Here is a 16,374-nt window from a genome sequence, read left to right as displayed (position 1 = left end):
TATGACTATAGACTGGAATTTACCTTTTGTCTCATTATATACAAAATAATTGCAGGTGCATATACAGTGTTATTTATGAAGGATGTAGACAGGTTAGTTTCCTGTCTGGCTCATTTAATTGACTCAGTTGAAAGGTTTTGGGAGCCCTGTCCCTCTTCTGTGTTCAGCAAAGTCCCATTTCATATAAATATACCATGTACATTATTGTATTACTGGCCTGTAATTTTCTTCCATCGTCACGTTAACACAAATGCGTGGTGTTAATTGTAAATGCTGGTTAGATTCTCGCCTGGCTTATTTCACATCTTCTCTGTCAGGTCTCTGCTGAGGGATTTGAAGAACCTCATTCCCGTGATTTATAAAGCATACCACTTATGTTGCAAATAGTTGTGTCTATGAGCTTAAAATTAAATTTTCATGTGAATCAGATGTGGCTGTGTCAAGGTTCCTTCTCCACTCTGAACTCTAGGGTACAGATGTGGGGACCTGCATGAAAACCTCCTAAGCTTACTTTAGCAGCTTAGGTTAAAACTTCCCCAAGGTACAAACTATTTTACCCTTTGCCCTTGGCCTTCCACTGCCACCACCAAATGTTTATCTGGGTTTATTTTTATTAGGAAAGCGTTGTTTGGAAACATCTTTCCCCCAAAATCCTCCCAACCCTTGCACCCCACTTCCTGGAGAAGGTTTGGTAAAAATCCTCACCAATTTGCATAGGTGACCACAGACCCAAACCCTTCAGTCTTAAGAACAATGAAAAAGCATTCTGTTTCTGAAAAGAAGGATTTTAATAGAAGTAAGAAGTAAAAAAGAATCACCTCTGTAAAATCAGGATGGTAAATACCTTACAGGGTAATTAGATTAAAAACATAGAGAATCCCTCTAGGCAAAACCTTAAGTTACAAAAAGACACACAGGCAGGAATATCCATTCTATTCAGCACAGCTTAATTTCTCTGCCATTTAAAGAAATCATAACCTAACGCATATCTAGCTACATTACTTACTAAGTTCTAAGACTCCATTCCTGTTCTGTCCCTGGCAAAAGCATCACACAGACAGACAGAGACCCTTTGTTTTTCTCCCTCCTCCCAGCTTTTGAAAGTATCTTGTCTCCTCATTGGTCATTTTGGTTAGGTACCAGCGAGGTTATCCTAGCTTCTTAACCCTTTACAGGTGAAAGGATTTTTCCTCTGGCCAGGAGGGATTTTAAAGGTGTTTACCCTTTCCTTTATATTTATGACAGGCTGATTTAATGTTTGCACAAAGCAAATGTAGCCCACTGGCCATTGTGTTATATGTGCCTCTCTGTACCCAAGTCACAGACTATGTGAGTTTATTACAGTCTGTACCGTCAGAGTGGGGCTCTTTAGCTGGAGCTGTCACAACCTATGCTTCCACTTTGGAGGGCTGTCGTTCAGTTCCTGCTGGTGGCTGTCACATGAGTAGAGGCTCACCCAGCATTAAATTCCTGTAATCTTCATATGTTTGGGATCTGTTTCTTCTGTCCAGCAGAAGCATGTAACCTCCTAGTCAGTAAGTGGCATATGTACTTGTCTGTACATCTGCCATATAGGATTTGAATCTGTTACAGTTCTTAGCTAGAGAGGCTGGTTTCTTAGGTCAATAAAAAAAATGATTGCTTTCAATTCTAGAGTCTAGTTTAATTCTCTAAGATGGGGACCTCACCCACACATGAAAGAATGCATGCACAGATGCAATGAATTCATATTAAAAATCTTGTTGAGTGTTTGAGTACTGTGTGCGGCTAAGAATTTCTCTTAACCTCTGGTGCAGGCTTCCCGTATCACCAGAGTCTGGACATGTTGTTACTTCACAGATAGGTGGGGGGTAGTAAGTGGAGTTTTGGCTTCACCCTTCATCTTCGCCCAGGCACCACTAATGCAGCTGAGCCAGTACAGAGGGGATGGTAAGTTGTCCCAGCAAAAGGTTAAAGTAAGTCTTTGCTGAGTGGGGCCTTTATTCTCTCTTTCTCTGACTGACTGTTCCTTTCTGTGTACTTACCATATTATCCTTCTGCTGTGGATGTGCTGGTGCATTGGGAGAGCAGCATATATTAAAGCTGACAAGTTATCCTGACCTAAACCCCTTCTCAGAATATTCATTGATAGGTGAGAATACATTGCAATGCTCTTTTCTCTGACCATACTGGTTTCTTTGTAACACCCATTTTCTCAGTGCAGCCTATGCTGCATTTCACAGAGGGGTATCATGACAGCACTCTTGTTTCCATATAAGATCCTTCCATGCAATGTGGTATGCACCTTTTCATTCCCTTATGCAGATGATCGGATTCTGATAGATATACAGATGTGCGTGTGCACATTAAATGTCCAGATGCTCAGCTTGTTGATTGGTTCATTGTACTCCACCATTTTATAGCAGCGGAGGATCTATCCCATTTCATTTATTTATATGAGTCTATATCTCCTACCTAAACCTACATAATTTATAAAAGTTTTTAAAGAGGTGCAGACACAGGAAAATGTTTAAAATCAATAAACTCAAAGTAACTGAGGCAAAATTGGTCCTTAACTTGTTGTATACTATTTTTAACTGAAACGTTTAAAATAATCTTGTATTTAAAATTTCCTTTTTGGCATAATTGTTTCAGCTCATCTGTGGGGAAGTTTCTTTTCCTTCCCCCCCCCCATAATGTTCCTTTTCATAACTAATATAAGCATGTACATTCATGACCTGTAGCTAGAGAGATTTTTTTTTGTTTAATCCTTTAAAAACAATGTTTGAACATTTCAAACCACATTGCTACAGCCTGAAACAGAACTTATTTTTGTACTTCTCAGGTTCCAACGATGAAAAATTGTGAGAGTCCCTGTTACACTAAAAACCTGGGGAAAGCTAAAAATATTAGTCAAAAGCAATGAGAATGGCTAGAACTTTACCTTCCAAATTACAAAGGAGGCTGTACATCACACAAGCTACATTAAAATAAAAAATAAAATAAAATAAAACCCAGCTTGGTTTAGCAGGTGTTGTAAATGCCTGGTTGGATTATTTGTAACCACTTCCCTTACTTGCTCCTTAGTCAGGGCTAAACATATAAAAGAAAGGTGTTCCAGCTCTACAAAGCTACCTTCATGTATCTTTTTAGCTGCTGGTTAAGGCATTTGGATTACAGTAAATCAAAGTTAGTTCAAAGCCTTTCCTTATCCATTAGTTAGAGTACTGTGTGTGACTGAGTTTGCTGTGAGTGAGCTTTATTTTTAGCAATGAAGTTACAAAAATCAGGCTTTATTGAATCTGAAAACATTGCATTTCACAAGAAAATTGTAAGTGCCATCTGTGAGGCTGGCTGGTTCACTAAAGAGCATTGCGGAACTAGCAATTTTTGATTCACAAGTACTTGTGCATTTTATAATCCACCACCAAATTCAATCTTTCCTGGTAGCCAACATGAAAGTTCATAGAAAAATTATGAAATTCTTCCTCCCTACTTCTATGTTCTGAAAAAAATCCCTGTACTCTAACAGTCTTCAGAAGATGATCAAGTGACTAACTGCTTAACCAATTAAACAATTTAGAAGCCTCCTATCTTAGAACAAACTCTTACTGACTGAGCACTCTCTGAGGACATGGCAATATGCGTATGCAATTCTGAAAGATGTCTTTTCCAAATTAACCTTTTAATGAGAATTACTGAATCTATAATAAAGAAGAGTTATAAGATGTAAAAGTCTAATCTTTAAACATTGTCACCTGTAAATATTCAGGGTGAGATTCTGTGCTATAACTATAAGAGTTGTTAGCCCCTTTTTCATGCTCCTAATCCTGGGCACCATAGAAGGCAGATTTACGGGCTGTGTTCCTCAGTGCCCACACAAGGGGAACCCTGCTCCAGTCAGAACCAGGGCTTTTGGAACCCCTTTAGGTAACTCCAGCCCTTTTACTCAGCTTGAAGCAAACACAGTGGGAGAGGAGTTCTTGCTCTTGGTCTTATTAGTGATTTTGATTGCTATTTAACTAGGATGCTCAGTTTTTCTTTTCATCCAGTCTTATTTGTATCTTCTACTGACTATTCGTCACTGTGTCTTATTTTTTTGTCCTCCTTCTCTTACTGCTTTGCTCCAGCCACACCCCCAACCTTCCTGCTCCAATCCATGTGTATGTGGAGCAGCCAAGTAATGTTAACAAGACCTCTAAAATCTTTTTTATTTTAATTGCAGTTTGTGATTTAACTGATACAAGGCTTAAAGAAACAGGCTTTGGGCAGCAGAGCCTTGGAAAAGTGTAGGTACCCCATACCAGTCCACTTAAACACCTTGCTACTCATTTGCCTATGCTAGATACATAGATACCCACAATGTTCTTACATGTATCATCAATATTTTTTACTAGACTTATCCCCATGATTCATAAGCTCACAATTATTTTTTGGCAGAGCTAGTGTCTTGGCTCTGGAAACACTGTGAGAGGGAACATTCTACACCTAGAAGTAGTTTCTTTTCTACAGCCTACTTTGGAAATGTGAATTGTGCAGGGTTTCTCTATATATTTTTCGGTATGCCCTTTATTCCCATATAATGCATGTGGCAGCTTGTCTTTATTTCAAAATTTTCCTAAACTGACATGTGTTGACATCTATTGGCCTGTTCTAATCTTATGTCCATAACAATGATGATTATTCAAGACTATGTAAGCAGATTAAACATTTGCTGTTGCTGACCATTCAAACAGAAACAATCCAATGTTAAATTCATAGGGGATGCTATAATAATATCTCATTGCAGAATAGTGTATTCTCGTTGTCCTTTGAAATCTCGATCCATCAACAACTATTAAGAGGTCAGTCAATTTTTGGAAGACAGTTATGAAAGTATTTTTCAGATGGCATTTCTTATTGTATTTGACATCAGATGTAATTCAGGGTGAAGTAATTACATATTAAATGGTTTCAGAGTAGTAGCCATGTTAGTCTGTATCCGCAAAAAGAACAGGAGTACTTGTGGAACCTTAGAGACTAACAAAATTATTAGAGCATAAGCTTTCATGAGCTACAGCCCACTTCATCGGATGCATAGAGTGGAACATATATATATATATATATATATATATATATATATATATATATATATATATATATACACACATACATACATATATATAAAAGTTGGAAGTTACCATACAAACTGTGAGAGGCTAATTAGTTAAGCTATTATCAGCAGGAGAAAAAAAACTTTTGTAGTGATCATCAAGATGGCCCATTTAGACAGTTGAGAAGAATGTGTGAGGATACTTAATTTAAGGAAATAGATTCAATATGTGTAATGACCTAGCCACTTCCAGTCTCTATTCAAACCCAAGTTAATGGTATCTAGTTTGCATATTAATTCAAGCTCAGCAGTTTCTCCTTGGAGTCTGTTTTTGAAGCTTTTCTGTTGCAAAAGTGCCACCCTTAAATCTTTTACTGAGTGGCCAGAGAGGTTGAAGTGTTCTCCTACCAGTTTTTGAATGTTATGATTCCTGATGTCAGATTTATGTCTATTTATTCTTTTGCATAGAGACTGTCCGGTTTGGCCAATGTACATGGCAGATGGGCATTGCTGGCACCTGATGGCATATATCACATTGGTAGATGTGCAGGTGAATGAGCCCCTGATAGTGGCTGATGTGATTAGGTCCTATGATGGTGTCACTTGACTAAATATGTGGACAGAGTTGGCATCGGGCTTTGTTGCAAGGATAGGTTCCTAGGTTAGTGTTTTTGTTGTGTGGTCTGTGGTTGCTGGTGAGTATTTGCTTCAGGTTGGGGGGCTGTCTGTAAGCGAGGACTGGTCTGTCACCCAAGATCTGTGAGAGTGAGGGATCATTTTTCAGGATAGGTTGTAAATCTTTGCTGATGCGCTGGAGAGGTTTTAGTTGGGGGCTGAAAGTGATAGCTAGTGGCATTTTGTTATTTTCCTTGTTGGGCCTGTCCTGTCGTAGGTGACTTCTGGGTACTCTTCTGGCTCTGTCAATCTGTTTTTTTCACTTCAGCAGGTGGGTATTGTAGTTTTAAGAATGCTTGATAGAGATCTTGTAGGTGTTTGACTCTGGTTAGTAATATGTCTTTCTAATTTGCTTAAGAAGACTTTACTTATAAGAAAAAATGGCAGTGTTTTCATAATAAAAGAGGTTTCTTTTTCTATCCTAATTATTTGCATTTTCACAGAGTAATAATTTTTTTGGTACTTATAGATTAAAACCAAGGCTTGTCACTCTTAAGTTTTACATTGCCTTTATGTTACTCTGTGCTATTTAAATGCCAGTTCACTAGGAAGATCTTATTGCAAACAAGCCATTATCCAATAAATATTATTTGTTTAACTGTTATGCCAGTCAGTTATTATTACTGGACTTCTATCAAGGGAATCAAGTGTAAAAATTATGGATGTTAGGTGCTTTAGGAGAAGCGTGTCATCTATCACAAGTACTTATGTGGCCTCCATGACCATAGAGTCAGAGCACCTCATCTTACAATCTTAAATATGTCTTTCTTTACAAAACCCTTCTAAGGTAGTGCTATTATCACCATTTTACAGATGGGGAACTGAAGCACAAAGGCTTAGATCCACAAAGCTACATAGGCACCCAAGGCTCAGGGTTAGGAGTCTAAATCCCAGTTTTGGCTCCACTGCAATACCTAAAACTTCCACTGAACCCTGTAGGTGCCTGATTTTGCAATACATGTTTCCTGAGCACCTATGTTTCAGCCTTTGTACACACACACTGCTGCCTCCCTCTAGGTATCCAGATGCCAGTCTGCTGCCTAAGCCCCAGAGTGGTTCACTAGGAGAAGATAAGCATTCAGCCACCTTTGTCACATATGCCTGATCCAGTAGGCATGCTCAGAGGCCACTGATCAGATTGGGTCCCATTCAAAATACATCCAGAGGAGAAGGTTGTACTCACATTATGACTTTTAGCACAGTGGTTAGAGTATTTGCCTGACATATGGGTGACATAGGTTTAATTTGCCCCTCGCTGCTAGAGAGTGAGAAATTATTTGAATAGGGGTCTCCCACCTCTAAGGAGAGTGCTCTAATCACTGAGCTATGGAATATTCTGTTGTGGGGTTCCCTCAGTCTCTCCTGCTAAAGTTGTTCCACTGTGGATAAATAATGAAAGGGGGATTGGGCCCTGGGTCTATTACATTCCTGGTGGGTGCCCAAACCACTGGACTACAGGGCTGCTGTCCCTCTCTCTTTGGCCCAATGTCTACTCCACCGTGGCTAAATCCTTAAATAATCATTGGGCTAGAGAGAGAGTGAGAATGACTCTGTAGTCCACATGGGTTAGGGCACCCATGTGGGAGGCACAGGGTCCAGTCCCCATGCCCTATCAAGCTTTTATTATTTATCAATAGTGGTACAGCTTCCACAGAAGAGATTGAAGGTGCTCCATGTCATAAATATAAAGGGAAGGGTAAACCCCTTTGTAATCCCTCCTGGCCAGAGGAAAAACTCCTCTCACCTGTAAAGGGTTAAGAAGCTAAAGGTAACCTCGCTGGCACCTGACCAAAATGACCAAGGAGGAGACAAGATAGTTTCAAAAGCTAGGAGGAGGGAGAGAAACAAAGGGTCTCTGTCTGTCTATATGCTGTTTCTGCCGGGGATAGACCAGGAATGGAGTCTTAGAACTTTTAGTAAGTAATCTAGCTAGGTATGTGTTAGATTATGATTTCTTTAAATGGCTGAGAAATTGTGCTGAATAGAATAACTATTTCTGTCTGTGTATCTTTTTTGTAACTTAAGGTTTTGCCTAGAGGGGTTCTCTATGTTTTGAATCTAATTACCCTGTAAGGTATCTACCATCCTGATTTTACAGAGGTGATTTCTTTACTTCTATTTACTTCTATTTCTATTAAAAGTCTTCTTGTAAGAAAACTGAATGCTTTTTCATTGTTCTCAGATCCAAGGGTTTGGGTCTGTGGTCACCTATGTAAATTGGAGAGGCTTTTTATCCAACATTTCCCAGGAAAGTGTGGGGGGGTGCAAGTGTTGGGAGGATTGTTCATTGTTCTTAAGATCCAAGGGTCTGGGTCTGTAGTCACCTAGGCAAATTGGTGAGGCTTTTTACCAAACCTTGTCCAGGAAGTGGGCTGCAAGGTTTTGGGAAGTATTCTGGGGGGAAAGATGTTTCCAAACAGCTCTTCCCCAGTAACCAGTATTAGTTTGGTGGTGGTAGCGGCCAATCCAAGGACAAAGGGTGGAATATTTTGTACTTTGGGGAAGTTTTGACCTAAGCTGGTAAAGATAAGCTTAGGAGGTTTTTCATGCAGGTCCCCACATCTGTACCCTAGAGTTCAGAGTGGGGAAGGAACCTTGACAGGGCACCCATGTGGGAGGCACAGGGTCCAGTCCCCATGCCCTATCAAGCTTTTATTATTTATCAATAGTGGTACAGCTTCCACAGAAGAGACTGAAGGTGCCCCATAACAGAATATCCTCTAGCTCGGTGGTTAGATTATGCCCCTATGAAGTGAGAGACCCATGTTCAAAACCTTTCTCCCCTTCTATCACAGAGAGGGGTGATTTGAAAGTGTGTCTCCCACATTCCAGGCAAATGCTCTAACCACTGAACTAGAAGGCAGCGGCCACCACTGCCTTAGTTTGCTTTATGTGGAGCAAGGCAGGCATCTAACTCATTTATTCAAGAAGCAGTTGCCTGGCTCCAGGTTCCCCTTTGTGGATTGCTAAGTGGAGATAGGAGGCTCCTATCTCCACGAGAGTGGTGGAGCTTAGTACACACCCCTGCCCTCAGCAATGCCTATTGGTTAGCTTAGGCAGCTCCCTGCTTAGCATGCTGGCTTTTGTGAGTCATATTCTTAGGAACCTGTCTTTCCCCATTCATCATAGAAGGGATCTAGGCACCAAATTGGCTTTGTGGATCCCATTGTTGTTCCTGTGATTTTCTAGTTGTCATAATGCTCAGTGTTGTAGATCCCACATGGAGATCTTATCCAGTGTCACATAGAAAATCTGTGGAAGGGTATAGAACTAAATTCCATTCTCTGGAGCCCCAGTTTAGCACACTAACCATCAGATCATCCTTCCTCTCTCTGGGGGAGGGGGTTCTCATACAAATGGGGGTGGAGTCATAACAGAGCTAGGGAGCAGGGAGCTTCCAGAACTAGGGATGTGGATCTGATCTTTGAGTGCCCAACGTTTTCTTATTTGTATTAGAATATCTCCTGCCCATTAAAATATAGTGTGATGCTCTAGTCTTTGTTCCTGATCTTTGTTTTCCTTTTCTTAAGGAATAACTGAAATATTTATTAATCAGTCTCATTTCTCCCTCTCTCTCCAATTCTGTGCTAGCACATCCTATGGATGAATTTTCTCCTTTACTTTCTGCTGCCGGAAACATATTGTAAGAAACCTCTTTTTTTTGTTTTTGTTTTTTGTTTTTTTGTTTGTTTGTTTTGTTTTTGGTGATTGAAATACTGCAGTTTTCTGTTAATATATTTTGCTTCTCTAATTATACTACATAACATGCTCCAGCTTATTTGTATAGATCTCTCAATTTTCCTTCGTACCAGACTTAACAAAGTAATTACAAAGTAAAGTACAACCATATAACTGGATAATATAAGAAAATTAGAAACAGTTGGTATTTCAGTACTACCTGTACAGTAAATGTTCAACATAAATAACTATTTCAACATGACTATGACAACAATATAAGAAAATGTCTCTCTTAATTTTCTTGGAAAGCAAGTCAGTCACACATAATAAAAACAATTACTATTCAACAGATTTAGGGATTAAAACTTCATAAATCACAACTACTTATTTCAAAAGCCAATAGTGGGTATGAATTTTCCTAGAGAGGATTTTTGAAGCTATTCCCTTTTCTATTAGAAACATGCAGATAATGAAAGTGTCCACTATAGCACAGTCTCTTCAGAAGAAGAAGAATAAAATAATAAAAAAAAAAAAACCTGTTTCAATTCACTAAAGATACATTATGGCAAATTCTGTTCAGTTGTCTGCAATCCATATAAATTACACTTACGCTATTATGCTTATAGTCTATTACACTTAACTTTCTATTACTGTTTAATTTCTAATAGTTTATATATGGGTGTTTGTTACTTGGCTATAACATTTTTCTGTCCCAAAACTTAGAGTACAAGGTCCTAATGTGGCAGGGATTTTTTTTTTTATAGAGCTTAACCTGTCAGATCCAAGTCCCATTGAAATCAAAGGAAAGACTCCTAAGTCTTTGGGAATTGGATCAGGCTTTAATAATGAGCTAGGTTGTCCTTTTTGATAGGGAGGGACAAAAGATGTATGTTCACATGCTCTTTTCTCAGTAATTAGCATTTTATTTGTTTAGAATGTAATGTTGTTGATCATGTTAAAAAACATAGAGCTGGATCATTCATTGGTATAAAATCAGTGTATCGCCAATTACTTCAATGTAGCATAGCAATTTACACCAGCTAAGGATCCAGCACACAGAATCATATAGTTTCCTTTACTCATATGATCGGGGGAACAAACATCCAGCAGATCCAAAATTTGGGGTCCATCGGAAAGAACTGCATTCTCCACTGCATGTTTCCCAGCTTCCCTGACTCCCTGGGCTTCAGGATCTGTGCTAAGGGAAATAACTTGATTTCGAGTCCTAAACCCATACTTGACAAATGTCATTCATGTGGTTTGACAGTCACACATTCTCTCCTGCTGGGAACTCTCTCTCAGTCATGCTTTTTGTCATGCTGCTCATAAACAGGGCTGTAGGCAGTGAGCAAGATTTCCCTTTCAACTTCTGCTGTTTGCTACGGGAAGCTACTCTCAGCGCTTCTGAACAGGCAGTCAAGAATTCCTTCTCTTTCCCTTTCCCTTTCTTCCCAGTCTCTTTGCTGATTCCCTCACCCCCAGCACAGTGAGGCTGGAAGTGGGAAGGAGGAGAAGGAGGAAGAGGTGATCAGCATTGCTGCTTCCTGGCTCTGAGTAGTCATGATTTCAATCTCTTGGAGACATCCATGGTATGAGGGAGACAGGAGAAGAGGCATACAAATAAATGAAGGAAGACCAGAGACTGGACCATTGAGAGGAAAGGGCCAGTGAAAGGGGAGAAAGGGCTGGGTAGTAGGTAAAGGGAAAAAAAAGACAGGAGAGGAACTAGCATCAGAAAAGAAATGGGAGGAAGGATGGTCTTGAGGTGAATACACAGGACTGAGAATCAGATCTCCTGGTTTGTGTTTCCAGCCCTGTTTCAATTTGTTGTGTAACTTTGGAAAAGCCACTGTGGCTCAGTTTACTAATCTGTAAAATGGGAAAAATAGTACTGTTCTACATCGTAGGATCTTAAAATCCTAGAAAGTCTGTGTCATTAACTTATTATTACTATATAGTAGTAGATAGGCTGAATCAGAAAAAAACTCAGGCACTCTCATCTGCAAAAATGTCACTTGAGGAGCTTCTTAGAACTTAACAAGTAGTAAACCATCTGATGCTTCCATGGAGGTGGGGCAGGGGCCACCAACCTGCACACTCGGCGCAGCATGTAAAACCTCTAAAAAATTGACAGTAAAGTTACTAGCATGTAATGTGCCATATTTTTTCCAAAATGTTTTCTAAAATAGCTGTGTACAGTATTAGCAACAGTTTCAAGGCACATTTTGCTATGATAATTTTCCTTATCCCTGAAGGATCCATTTAAATGTTAGAAAAGACTGAAACAGCCTAAAGCTGTCAATCTTCAGGGCACACTGCTAGGCCCATCTTTTTTTCCAAGGGATGTACAGAGGGATGGGATTTTGAGCATTGCAGGTTGGAAGTTGTGGCTGAAATGGGTTTTGTTTACTGGAGACACAGCGGGGGCGGGGAGGGATATGAGGCATTTATTTTTGTTGTGATAGCTAGCTTATAAATCTAATATATGACAAGCCCTCTTAGGCCCTGATCCAAACCCCATTAAAGTCAATTAAAAGACCACCGTTGCCTTCAATGGGCTTTGGATCAGGTCTGTAGAGCCCTAGATAGGCACTTTATTATGTAAATAAACTTTTTAGGAGTGACTCCTTACAGCAGACACACATGGTTGACCCAATCCTGCTGTCATTAATGTCAGTATGAGGTATGTCTTTGATGTCAGTGGTAACAGGATTAGACCAATGTATTGCAATGACCACAAAATATCCATTACACAGTACTCTGTGTGTGTATGTGTCTAAAGTCCACTCTCTTTTGGATTGATCTGTTTTATTATGCCATAGGCACCACAGCAGTGTAGTAAGTTTTGTGGAGGTGTGTTTACTGTCATTCCATTGCCTTTAACATCTTCAGAGTAATACCACTTTAGCTGAAATATAGCTGTTATTTAACATTTTCAATCCTCTTTCAGGAAAGGGAGTTTTGCAGGGTGTCCCCCCCCTTATGTTTAAACACTGTCCTGCTTTTTAAAGATATAATAGAATATAAAAACATTGTGATGAATTAATAATAATTCTTTGCACTTCTGTAACAGCTTTCAGCTGAGGAGCTCAGTGCAGTCTATGAACCTTATACAAAGTGGTCACCATAAAAAATGCAAAATGTACCAACAGTGGTGTATGAGAGGCAGCACAGTTTTGCCTGCAATTTAGGTCAGATATTCCACTATGTGTTGAATAGCAGTGCTTGGAAATATTTTAATTAAATATTTTCACAACTGGAACTTTTCACAGGAAAGAGACTTTTTTTTAATTTCCAGTTTCAAAAAAAATTGAGAAAAAAATCTGAAGTTGTCAAAACATACTGTTTCAACATTTTTAAATGAAAATTTAAGCTTCTTTGGTTCAAAATGATTTTTCATTTCTAAATATGTGAATTTATAGTAAACTATTTTTTAAAAAATCAAAATTGAAATGAAATTTTAAATTGATTTGACTAAACATTTTTTTCAGATATTTGGTTTGCAAAAATTGTTGCAATTTCAATGGTTCATCCTTGTTTGGGGGCTGCAATTCTTTTTCAAAATACTTTCCCACCCAGCTATAGTGTTAACTGATAGAAATCAAAAGTTTTATCACCAGCCTTGGTATTAGTAGACACATTTATAAAACTGGGCAAAATGACGTACAGAGAGCTGCTAACCAATAGTTGCAAGATAAACCCATAACAGATCTAGATTAGAAATTGTGACATTTGACTCTCCATCACTTGCTCTAATCAATACAATTACACTTCCCTCCAAATAAGAAATCAAGGGCCAGATCCTCAGCTGGTTACCTTAATGGAACTACACAGATTTATACCAGCTGAGGATCTGGCCCAAAACAAGGAGATATTTTAGTCCTTTTAAATTTCAGTTATGCAATGGCTGAATTCATATCCATGTTAGATTTATGAATATATGTGTTTGCAGGTCCTTGAAGATTGAAAGCCCTGTATAAGAGCCAGGTATTATGATGTTTTTGAAATTTTTTTATAGATGCTGTAGACCATTTTATTTTTCTTCTAATCCTAGCTTTAATATTTTAATATAATGTCCACATTACAAATAAAACTTTGTAAACAACTGCCTAAGCTATTTGACCTCTGCTCTAGCCACTAGTTGACTGTCTCAATTAGAACTGTGCAGAACTATTGAGTTTTGCCTCATTGAAATTTTTTCAACTCTGAAGACATTCCCACATTCATCCAATTTTGATCTTCTGTGAACTTCAGCTGATCGAATGACAAAGCTACCCGAACATATAGAATACGTTCAGATGGTGATACTCGTTAGACATAATGAAATAGTTCATGCTTCAGCTATAGAGTGAATTATCTCAAACATTCCATCAAGCAAGGGATCTGTCATCTTCAGAAAGCCTCTGAGGCTATCTTGTGTAAGAAGTCAGTGCTGTTCAGCATTCTCAGCTTTTTGCCAAGAATAGACAACAAACAATCTGGTTTAGGCAAAGAGGAAGGAAAGTATATTATATGACTGTGCTCTTACTGTACCATAGGCAAGGACAATTCAAACATTAACTTGAAAATATATTCAGATGAAAATATATAGGAAAGTTTTTTTGTATTTATTTTGCAGGAGACACTATGTTCATCACTAGAGATGCTCTCTGAGGGCCTTATCCTTCACCCATACAATTCAATGGCAAACCTCATTGACTTCCATATTGAAGGACTGAGCCCTAGAGACTGAACGCCTGATTCACTGCTCACTTATTCTGGTTTTACAGTGACATAATTCCATTATCTTCAATGGGTTTTCTCCTCCTTTCCACCAGTGAAAACGAGATTATAATTGGTCTCCCAGAATCCCATGATTAGACAATGAAGGGAGCCACAGGCCCTGTCCTCATTGTCCAAAAATACTGTATTTAATAAATGTGCTTAGACATGGCTTAAAAAACAGTTCTTTGGGCACTGTAGATGGGGATTAAAAGATCTGCCAAAATCTTTGCCATTGAACCATCCACCAGCAACTTCCAGCAGAGCTGCCAGAGACATATGCACTATAATTTGTTTCAACAAGAGCTTTTGTGTTGTTAATTTAGTGAGACAGTTCTAAAGCCTCAGAGATAGCAGGCCAAACCCGGGTCTTGTTGAAATAAATGTGAGATTTTTCCACTGGTTTCAGTGGGGCTAGCATTTGGCCCAAAGACAGGACAAAATATTGAATCTTTACAAATTCGTATTCACATACAAATCTCCACCTACTCCCTTTCCCACCACCACAAGAAAAAAAGAGAGTAACACCCCCTTCACCTGACTGACACATTGACTCAGCAGTAGTACTGTGGATGGACCACTATGTAAGGGATCTTTTTTGTTTCCAAATTAAGAGCTAGCTTGTAGCTTTAAGACCCAGCACTGCATTAGTGGGTTGTGGAGATGCACAGCCCAGTGGAAAATCCAGAGGCATTATGTCTGAAGTGGGTACAACACTTGGGTCTGTCAGGGAGTGATTGTTAGAGCAGCCATTGGGATGAATCATGTGCTACATCTCATCCTAGAAAGACCAGCTCTGCTATGTCCTTGTGTATCCCCTCCCCATAGCTTTTAGGGAGGCCAAGCATTAGCCTGGTGCAGTCCTTGAGCTTCCACATTAAATATAATCCTAAATACTATACTAATACAATACTAAAAGGCTAACTCTGCTCTCAATTTACTCTCTTAGTATGCAGGTGAGATTGGTATGGGAGTTTGGTGTACAGATTAGGAGGACAATCAGAAGGAATATATCTGTTCTTAGTATAAAAGAGTAACGTTAACATGTCATCAAGCTAGTTACCACTAACCTGTATGATAAGGTAAATGCTAGTGTCAAGAATATCTAGTAGGTAGGAGCAAAGGTATAGCCTTGTAGAGTCTGGAGATTTGGGTTGTATTCTTGCCTCTACCACACACTCCCTGTGTGATATTTGGGCAAGTCACTTAACCCTTCTGTGCCTCAGTTTCTGTCCAATAGAGAAGACATGTTAAGCTTGATTAGCTAATGTTACTGAACCACTTTTGGAAGGGCTTTGCAATTCTTTGAGAGAAGGGGCTATCAAACTATCAAAGTACAATTTTACGATGGTCACCATTAAAGTTTTTACAATTTTCACTAAGAATAAGAAATGCCACGAGTACTGCAGATGCTAATTAAACCGAAGATACAATGCTTGGCATTTTAAAACAGGTATTGCAACTATAATTAATAATAAAAATGCATGCTGAAACTAAGGTGGAAGAGGAAAAGAGAATATGTGTTTGAAAGTTGGAGAGCAGTGAAGAATTCAACTTTGAATGTGTGTAGAAGCCTCTCCTATCACCAAGCTCTGTTGCTGTGCATGCAGACGTATTCCCTTCTAAAACCAGAATGTTCAGAACCCATTTCCTATACCTGTCCTTTATTTAGGAGCCTCGTCTTATTAACAACCAGCTAAAATATATGCTCTGCAGAAGCCCTGGGGCTTAGCTTCCAGCAAGCCTTTATTGTTAGCATATTAGACATCCTTAACTAGAGATGAACTTGAAAAATACCCAAAATATCTCCCAAACACCAGCCGGATGACTTGCTGCCACAGGTGCCACTTATGGGAATAATGTCACGTGCCAGTTAATCAAAAGTTCTATTTCAGCTGTATCTCTCCTGACAAGACTGCTTTTGAGGACAGTATTTCAGGGAATGATATGAAAAAACACAATAACATCCAACTGTAGGTATGTAGGTTGTTTCATGTTACAATAACCTATCCTCAACCATCCAAACACACACTTTACAGCTTTCATACCCCAAACCCAAATTTCAGGTTGCAACTTTTTTCCAACTTGCTTGACTCATCTATAAGTTCAACTCATTTTGACAGCTTTTTTAAACATGTATTATCAACGTTACATTGTGTTCACATGTCAGAAAGAAAAAGCAGAAAAAT

This window comes from Lepidochelys kempii, chromosome 2 (genome assembly GCF_965140265.1).
Source record: "Lepidochelys kempii isolate rLepKem1 chromosome 2, rLepKem1.hap2, whole genome shotgun sequence".
NCBI lineage: Eukaryota > Metazoa > Chordata > Testudines > Cheloniidae > Lepidochelys > Lepidochelys kempii.
Note: the sequence above shows the minus strand (reverse complement) of the source record.